We start from the raw sequence: 10355 nt of genomic DNA, 5'->3' as shown, positions 1-10355 counted from the left end.
AAGCCTACATAAAGGCTGATCAGAAGGAAGAGAAAACTAAAGAGTTACATCAACCAAGTGAATCATAAGTCTGATTATTGGCCCCAGACAATTATAGAAATCGTATTAAGAACATTATCGAATCACTCTTAATATTAGAGGTACAAGACAATACAACAACTATATTCTATAATGACTAAGGGTACCAACCTCATAAGAAGTCAGTATGAAGCTCTCACCGGATTGTGTAAGGAGGTGCGAGTATTATAATAGAGCTTCAAGTTGTGGATGTGAATCATGCCTATGTGAAAGGAAGGTCATGAAAGAGATAGAATATGTGATGTAAGATTTTTAAGGTAATTAAGGTAAAAGTGAACAACTTACGAGATACTCAAATGCAGAAGGTTGTGAATTGTCCATACTTCAGACAAAAGGCTAGAAGTACTGGGATTTATTATCCAAGAGTGATAGCAGCGTCGTTAGTGGCATATTTTCCAGCCTATGGGTTCTACGTATCGAGAGGTCTAAATTAAAAGAGTAAAAAAGAGTTTGAGAAAATACGATGTCTCGCTTGATATTCCAGAAATAATGTAAGGAAATCTATGGTGCAAGTAAGTTGAAGAGAGGTTGAGATTAGTGTAATGGATATATGTAAGTGGCAAACTAAAGTATGGTCAAGCGACAAGGTTTTAGGAAGTCAGGAATAAGGATAAGAAAGGGCGAGTGAGAAGGTGACAAGAATGGATAAGTCCTTATGATTAAACCCATGAAAACAAGAAGAGCTGATAGTTTCTCTAAGTTATACAAAGCTCAGTATAGCCTGAATGAACTCAAAGGAGTCTAAGACTAATGACATTTAGAAGAAATGGAATGCTGCCCTGGTAGTAGAATGATGGTATAATTGTGGTGGATAAAGAATGATGTTTGGGCCTTCGATTTGGGCCTTCAATTGCGTAATGATTTCATGAATTGTACAGGATTAAAATACCCAGGTAATGTGAATCACATTGGGATACTATGAAATATGGTTATGGAAATATAGTATTGCCCTTAGGCGGATCAATCATAATTACTCCAGATGTCCCCAATAAGACATGAGCCCTAGCGACAGTGTTACATAAGAGATCAAGTTAGCAGTGGCAAATGATATATCAATATTAAGGTGAATCAACAATGGATGGTCACAAGTCAGAAAGTATGAGGTGAGATTAGGCCGTTATTCTTAAGATGAACAAGTAATGATGAAGCATTAAAGAACTTAGATTTATACATATGGGATAAGTAACGAAAGTAACCTGAAGTTCGGTAACAGACCTTAGTAACGATAAATTAAAGTAAGAGTTATGGTATAATATGACCTACCTAGATGCAGTAAATTCATACGAATGGATAAGTGGATCTATGAAATAAGATATAGCAATATTCGTAAGTTCAAAAAAAGTACCGAGCAAAGAACTTTAAGTATACCTATAGATGCCCAAAGAGACATCTTGTCAAACTCTGTATATATTTACAAAGTGAGGCCTAAAGATTGGCTAAAAGCTGGAGGGAAAAGGAGAGAAGAGTCGCATAGGTGCACTAACAAAGTCAGAGTCATACTGGCTGCATGATAGGAGCTAGAAGCAATTACGAGATTGGAAAGATTTCGACCCCAAGTCGTGGTATGAGAAAGAGGACAAGGGGGAATACCCTAGACTTTTGATTTATTCAAAGAACAGTTTCCTACATGGCTAGAAGTATTAAAGTATTCGCAAGAGTTATGGGTTATGTGAATGATAAGTGCGTCAGTCAACATTCGAGGACGAATGTTCCAAAGGGGGGGGGGAATGATGTTACACCCCATGTTTTCGTACGTAAAAATACGGCATAAGTAAATTGATGAAAGCTCGGAAATGAGATATTACATCCCGCATTTTCGTACGTTAAAGTTTCTTCGTAAGTTAATCGACGCAAGTTCGGGAATGAAATTATTTTATGATTATAAGTATTATGCTATTTCCAACAAGTGATGAGTAAATTTGTGAAGGTGAGAGGGTAAGAAAATCGTAGAAAATGAGTTTCGTCGAAGTTTGACATTTTGGGATAAAATACGGTCTGAGCTATAATACCCGACATTTATGGACTAATGCCATACAAGGTACTACATGACCATGATAGTAAGGGGTATAAGGTATGTTAAAAGTGAGTAGTATTTTAAGTAAGTGGAGATAATTCTTAATTTTATGGATAACTGATTAATTATTGGGTAATAGGACATTACCCTGTTAATTAAGGAGTTGTGGGTGATTAATTAAAGAATATGGTTGAGATAAACTATCCCCATGTGGTAGCAAACTAATTCAAAAATTGTGACTCATAAGTCACTATATGTGGCAAGTCTTAAGGAAGTACGTCATTTCCATTTTAATAACGGAATGACACATGTACATGAGTCATATCCATCACTTAAGAAACATAAGCCTTGTAAATTCAAATATCTACATATCTTTTAGAAATTAAGAGATATATGTCTTTCAAGCAATTCATGACAAAAGTCTCCGAAGTACGGTAGATTTTGGGAATTCAAGCAATTCATGCAATTCTAAGCGATTTCAAGCAATTCATGGATAAATCGATTCAACAAAGATTTCTAAGCAACGTGAGATTTTGCGATATTAAGGGAGTACGCTGCAATCTTTCTCAAGAATATCATATGGATTATTCCCAATTTTGATCTCGCCGTTATGTGTTTCGTCGCAATTAATATGTTCTAGAGGGATTGTAAAAAGAATTTACTAAGGTATACTAAGGCTATCCCTTCTTTATTTTTGGCATGATCTATATGACACGAACGAAACGAGCAAATGCACAACTTCCATAAATGACTCTATTCATAGAAATACTAGAGATGCTTATGTTCTTGATTCCCCATGTGTCATATTATTCTATCATCTGTTCATGGGTCTCAAAAATATGTAAGTTGGTAAAGTTTATTTCATGATATTAATTAGAGGCATAATGGTCTTATGACGCACCGAGAGATTTTATTAACGTATTTCATATGTATTTCATGCATTTATATATATATATATATATATATATATATATATATATATATATATATATATATATATATATATATATATATATATATATATATATATATATATATATATATATATATATATATATATATATATATATATATATATATATATATATATATATATATATATATATATATATATATATATATATATATATATATATATATATATATATATATGTATGTATATGGGATATGGGAAAGGTTATGGTGTTATATACATACCACTACCTGATCAGTTGGTATACGTTGATGATTTTGCTCATAGTGGCCGAGGTGATATGATGGGATGCCCTTAGAGGCCTGATGATGTTATGAAACATGTACCTATGCATGACATGAAATTCATACGTATATGCACGACACTATAATTATTTCATGATTTACAGATCTATCCGGACTTAAAAGTTGAGTCATTTACTCTATATGTCTTCCATGTCTGTTATGTACTTATTTATGTGCCTTACATACTCAGATATTATTCGTACTGATGTCTTTTTGCCTGGGGACGCTACGTTTATGCTCGCAAGTCCCGATAGATAGATCGAGAGTCCTCAAATAGGCTATCAGCTTAGTGGAAGATGTTGGTGTGCTCCATTTGCTCTGGAGTTGCTTGTTTGGTCAGTATGATTTAGGTGCGTATTGTTTGGTAAAGTGGGGTCCTGTCCCGACCCTTATGTTAAGTGTGTACTCTTAGAGGCTTGTAGACAAATGTCATGTATACGAATGCTTGTATGTCTTTGCCGGGCTATGTTTTGAGTTTACAAATGTTGGCCTTATAGGCATGTATGTCATATGTATAAGTTTTTATATCAGGTTGGGTCGTTCTATATTGAGTATTCCCTTATGTTTATTCTGGTTAGCCTATGACGGCCCGTTTGGCCCATTTGCCAATGAAAGTACAATAAGAAAGATATAAATATATTGGTGCTTGGTTGAGTAAGGTACCGGGTGCTCGTTGTGGCCCATAGGTTTGGGTCATGACACATGGAATGTTCCATATGCTGCCTTTGATGATGCTCGGGCGAAACCACGCGAGGCACATACTACCTACAGTTACGACCCTGCGACACTGGAGGCTGGCGAGGGCTTTGATGTTGAGGATGGGCTCCCTTCTGACAATGATGATATTGTGGAGAACGACGATAGAGATGATGCCGAGTGAAACTTTGCTGCAACTTTTGTACTTTTTTTTTTGTTCTTTTGTTGTTTATTTTCATCTTTCTCCTGAGGGCCTGTTTTGGCCTATTATAAGGTGCGGCTGTTGCGTGCGTATATTTGAATGAAATAGTTGCTTCGCCTTCATTTGTGTATCTTTTGATTTTCTTTCTCCTTGTTCTTTCCGATTGTTATTATATTATTTTTTGGCATAAACCTTTGAATTTCTTTATGATGAGTGCCTAATCTTTTTAATTGGGAACCGACCTTGACCGGATCGAGTAGGATCTCATCGTGTGAGTCCAAATTCAATCACTTTGGATCTGTAAGTTCGGGCGAGGTTGACTTCTAATTTGCCAGCTTAGGAGGAATCAACCAATTTTAGGCGAAGTCAATTTTTCCATATGCATTCGAGCGAGGTCGAACTTGGAGTTTCCATATTTGGTGAAGTCAACTTTTGACTTATATATTCTAACGAGGTCGAACTTGGAGTCGCCATCTTAGGCAAAGTCAATTTTTGACTTATATATTCGAACGAGGTCGACCTTGAAGTCGCCATCTTGGGCGAAGTCAATTTCTGACTTACATATTCGAACGAGGTCGAACTTGGAGTCGCCATCTTGGGCGAAGTTAATCTGACTTATATATTCGAACGAGGTTGAACTTGGAGTTGCCATCTTGGGCAAAGTCAATTTCTGACTTATATGTTCGAACGAGGTCGAACTTGGAGTTGCCATCTTGGGTGAAGTCAATTTCTGACTTATATGTTCAAACAAGGTCGAACTTGGAGTTGCCATCTTGGGTGAAGTCAATTTCTGACTTATATATTCGAACAAGGTCGAACTTGGAGTCACCATCTTGGGCGAAGTCAATTTCTGACTTATATATTCGAACGAGGTCGAACTTGGAGTCGCCATCTTGGGCAAAGTCAATTTCTGACTTATATATTTGAACGAGGTTGATGGGCCGTGACGGGAACCGGGTACCTTACTCAACCGAGTATCGACGTAACATATCTTTCTTATTACATTATCATATACATGTGACATACGAGCCTAATAGGCTAACGTGATTATTTATAAACTCAAGACATAGGCCGACAAGGCCGTACAATCTTTCACGTACACGACATATATCTACAAGCCTCTAAGAGTACATAAATGTCATAAAGGTCGGGACAGAGTCCCACCATACCAAATAATACACGTTTAAATCATACCAGCTAAACAAGCAACTCCGAAGCAAATGGAGCGCACCAACATCTTCCGCTGAGCTGATAGCCTACTTGGAGGGCTCTCGACCTATCTATCGGGACCTACGGGCATGAAACACAGCATCCTCAGGCAAAAGGGATGTCAGTACGAATAATGTACCGAGTATGTAAAGCACATAAATAAAAACATAAGAGACATGGAAGAAATATAGAGTATATGACTCAACCTGTAAGTCTGAATTACTTTGTAAATCATGAAATAATTATAGTGTCATGCATATGCATATGAATGTCATGTCGTGCATAGGTAAATGTGTTCATAACATCATAAAACCTCTGAGGGCATCCCATCATATCATCTTAGCCACTGTGGACAAATCATCAACGTATACCATCTGATCAGGTGATGGTGCATATATAATGCCATAACCTTTCCCATATACATATATATACATACATATATACGCATATATAACACCATATGGTCACGGGTCAATGTACATGAATGCAATGTATGAAAAGTACGTTAATAAAATCTTTCGAGATGTCATAAGCCATTTTGCCTTTGAGTAATATCATAAAGTAAACTCTTTTCAACTTTCATATTTTTCTGAGACCCATGAACAGATGATAAAATATTATGACACATGGAAATTCAAGAACACAGATGTCTCTAATACATCTATGAATAGAGTCATTGATAGAATTTGTGCATTTGCACATTTCGTTCGTATTGTATGGATCTTGCCAAAAGAAAGAAGGGATAGCCTTAACATATCTGGAGTAGGAAAAACTCCGTATAACACTCTTGAAGAAGATTGCACGTGTTCCTCTAGAACCGCAAATTTTAATTTGCTACGATTCTAACAAATTCTCGTTGGAATTGTGTTGTTGCAATTTAAAACCGCAACACTGAATTGAGTTTTCTTTTGGCATTTGTTCTTGAGATATTCCAACCAGGAGTGAACGTTCCTTTCCTTATGAGTTTGGACCTTTATTTTGGTTCATTTTTCTATATAAAAATGGAGCAGGAATGGACGTTTGGATTCTGTATGACTTTGGACCATTTTTGGTTCATTAGTCTAAATGAAAATGGGGCAAGAATGTAGTGACTTTTTATAAATTAAATTCTAGATGTTTCTTAGTTAGCTACCTAATCTTTTGAATGACTAAGAGTCATTTTATGTGGTCTAGCTAATGCTTGCCACGTTACATTTCTTGGGGGAGGGTTTTTGGTTTAGTTTAGGCTTATCTCATAATTTTAATAATTAACTAGGTAATGTACCGTACTCCTTTATAACCGCAAAACTTTTACGTTGTTAGGCTTCTAAAACTTCTCGTGGTTAATGAAGTGTTGAAAATCAGAATTTTGTTTAAAGTGTTATAAGATGGCAACGTTCTGTTTTCTATAAAACTTCCTAACAATCAAGTCATTCCTAAGCTCTAATTGTAGGAGATAACTAAAATTTTGATTTGGTGTTATTGTTTGTAGGGATGGTATATCAAAATGTAAGGAATGAAGTGGTGTAGGAATTTTTTTTTAAGAACTAACGTGCAAAGGTTTTTCTAATTGTAGTGTTGACATTATAAAGTAGTCTTGCTCATGTTTTCATGATATGAAGTATTATCCATTTGTTGCCACCTATTCAAATGTGACCATTAGTCATTATTCAAGACCTCTATGGCTGCCACATAAATGATTATAAGGCTTATCCAAAAATCATCCACTTAATTCCTTAATCAATTCATTAATCCTCTAGTAATCCAATAATTAATAATTATCCATATAATTAAGAATTATCTCCACTTGCTTAATATATTACTCACTCTTCACTTACATTATACACATTACTATCATGGCCATGTGGTACCTTGTATGGTACTAGTCAATAAATGCCGGGTATTTTAGCTCGGGCCATATTTTATCCCAACATGCCAAATTTTAACGAATTCCATTTTCTTTGACTTGCTTCCCCACTCACCTTCAGGAATTTAATAATCACTTGTGAAATAGCATAATCCTTATAATCTCCAAATAATTTTTTACTTGGACTGATGTCAATAACCTTACGATAAATTTAACGTACAATACTTCAGGGTGCAACATCGTCGTAACTTAATACTGCGAAGCGTAACATCACCGTAATGTAATACTGCTGGGTGCAACACTGTCATAACTTAATACTGCAAAGCGTAACATCACCGTAATGTAATATTGTTGGGTGCAACACTATCGTAACTTAATACTGCAAAGCGTAACATCATCATAATGTGATACTGTAAGGCGTAACAATATCGTAATATAATACTGCAGAGCATAACATCGACGTAATGCTGCGGGGCGTAACATTATTCCCCCCTTTGGAACATTCATCCTCGAATGTTGACTGATGCACTTATCATTTTCATAACTTATATCTTCCGAATACTTTAGAACTTCCCTTGCCATCTAGGTGACTGTTCTTTGAATAAGTCCAAACTCCAGGGCATTCCCCCCTTAGGCCTCCTTCTCACACCACAACTTTTAGTCGGAATCCTTCCAATCTCGTAATTGTTGCTACCTTTCATGATGCAGCCTGTACGATTTTGACCTTATAAGTGTGCCCAATCTCTAGGCTTCATATGTAGAGCTTGATAAGATGTCCCTTTGGGCATCTATGAGTATACTGAAGTTCGTCGCTCGGTACTTTGTTGAATTCACGAATATTTATCTCATCTCATAAGTCCGTTTAGCCCTCCGTATGAATTTATTGCCATAACTCTTACTTTAATTTATCGTTTCTGAGGTCTGCTACCAAATCCTAGCTTACTCTCGTTGCTTATTCCATATGTATAAATTTAAGTCCTTTAATGCTTCCTCATTACTGCTCATCTTTAGAATGACGACCTAATCTCATCTCATACTTTGTGACTTTTGTCCATCCATTGTTGATTCATCTCCATATTGATCTACAATATACCAGTGATAACTTGAAACTTCTTACGTAGTTCTTTTCCCTCATGGCTTACGTTACATCAAGGAATATTCGAAGTAATTTTCCTGATCCACTTAGCGGCGATACTGCACTTCAATAACCATATTCTATAGCATCCCAAGGTGATTCTCTTACATGAATATTTTAATCCCGTACAATTCATGAATCCCTTTTCCTTTTTTTTTTCAAATTATTACTCAATCGAAGGCCTAAACGTCATCCTTTATCTATTATAATTACACCCTTACTCTACTATTAGGGCAGCATTCCATCTCTTCTAAATGCTACTTATGAAGAGTAACTCCCTTGAGTCCATTCAGGCTACACTGAGCTTAATATAACATAGAGGAGCCATTAGCTCCCTTGTTTTCATGGGCCTAATCATGAGGACTAATCCATTCTCGTCACCTTCTCACTCGCCTTTTCTCATTCTTACATCCTGTCATAGAACTTTGTCGCTTTACTATACTTTAGTTTGTGACATTTACATATCTATTTATACTACTCGTAATCTTCCTTCAACTTGCTTGAATTTTCTTGTATTATTTTAGAACATCAAGCGAGACATCACATCATCTCTAACTTTTCTTTACTTTCTTAATAGATCTCTCGTTACCTAGAAATCATTGACTAGAAGATATGCCACTGACAATTCCGCTATCATTCTTGGATATTGAATCCCCGTTCTTATAGCCTTCTATCCGAAGTATGGACTATTAATGATCTTCTGCCTTTGAGTATTTCATACATTGTTCACCTTTACCTTACTTACCTTAAAATCTCGCATCGTATCTTCTATCTCTCTCATGACCTCCCTTCCACCTAGGTGTAATCCACGTCCATAACTTGAAGTTCTATTATAATACTTGCACCTCTGGTACGTACACAATCCTGTGAGATTTTCATACTGACTTCTTATGAAACTGGTACCCTTCTAACTGGCTTTATCGTAGAGCCGTTATAGAACATAGTTATTGTGCTATCTCTCTTGCACCTCTAATATTAATAGTGATTCTGCTATGTTCTTAATCATGATTCCTATAACTTCTGGGTCCAATAATCAGATTCCTGATTTATTTTGTTGATGTAACTCTTTAGTTTCCTTCTTCTTCTGATCGACCTTTATGCTGGCTTAAGTTATTTTCCAATCTGCGGCTAATGGTATTAGTTAATACTTTAGCCCTCCATGGACGCTATGGAATATCCATGATACCTTCCTTTAACAATTCATTCCTTTGTCTATAACCTGGGCTTAATTCTTTCTTTTAACTTATACCAGAATCTTTTATGGCTATATGGTTGTCAACATATATGCTGCATGTATAAAAATCCAAATTCTTAAGTGCATTTCATAACATCACCAACTTGGGATCATTGATCAAATAATTCCTTTTGTTCCTTCTTAGCTTTCTTTTAACGTAAGCTATTACCTTTCCTGATCTTTCTTTCCCCTTGTTGCGTGCATACTTAGCTTATCTTAGCCCCCACGCATGCTGGAATTTTGTACAACTCATATGATCTTCGAATATTTCTTTTGATTTTTTACTTCCCGTTCACTGACCACGGTAGATTTCTCTTTCTTATGGAGGACGTACAATGTTGTTGTGAAAATGTTATTACAAGACGATTTCCTCTTTAGGTCACTCTACTTAGGTTGAAGCCTTCTTCCTCATTTCCTCAGCTAGTCCTTCACTGTAGTACTTAGGGAGGATCCTCTGACTCTTGTAAAGATGCAAGCTTATAATATCGTTCCTGATAGAATTTTTGATGTTTGTGCTCACTTGTAATTATCCTTAGTTACTTACCTCCACACTCATCTGCTCGTACAGCTGCTTCTGAACTGAAGTTTTGACAGTCTTCCTAGTGGAACTATCTTTTATTTCTATAATACTCATACGGTACCTTTAACTACCCGAACTCCTATTTGAATATTTCTCAAGTATTA

This window comes from Nicotiana tabacum, chromosome 3, assembly GCF_000715075.1.
Source record: "Nicotiana tabacum cultivar K326 chromosome 3, ASM71507v2, whole genome shotgun sequence".
Taxonomy (NCBI): domain Eukaryota; kingdom Viridiplantae; phylum Streptophyta; class Magnoliopsida; order Solanales; family Solanaceae; genus Nicotiana; species Nicotiana tabacum.
This window is presented reverse-complemented; position numbering follows the sequence as displayed.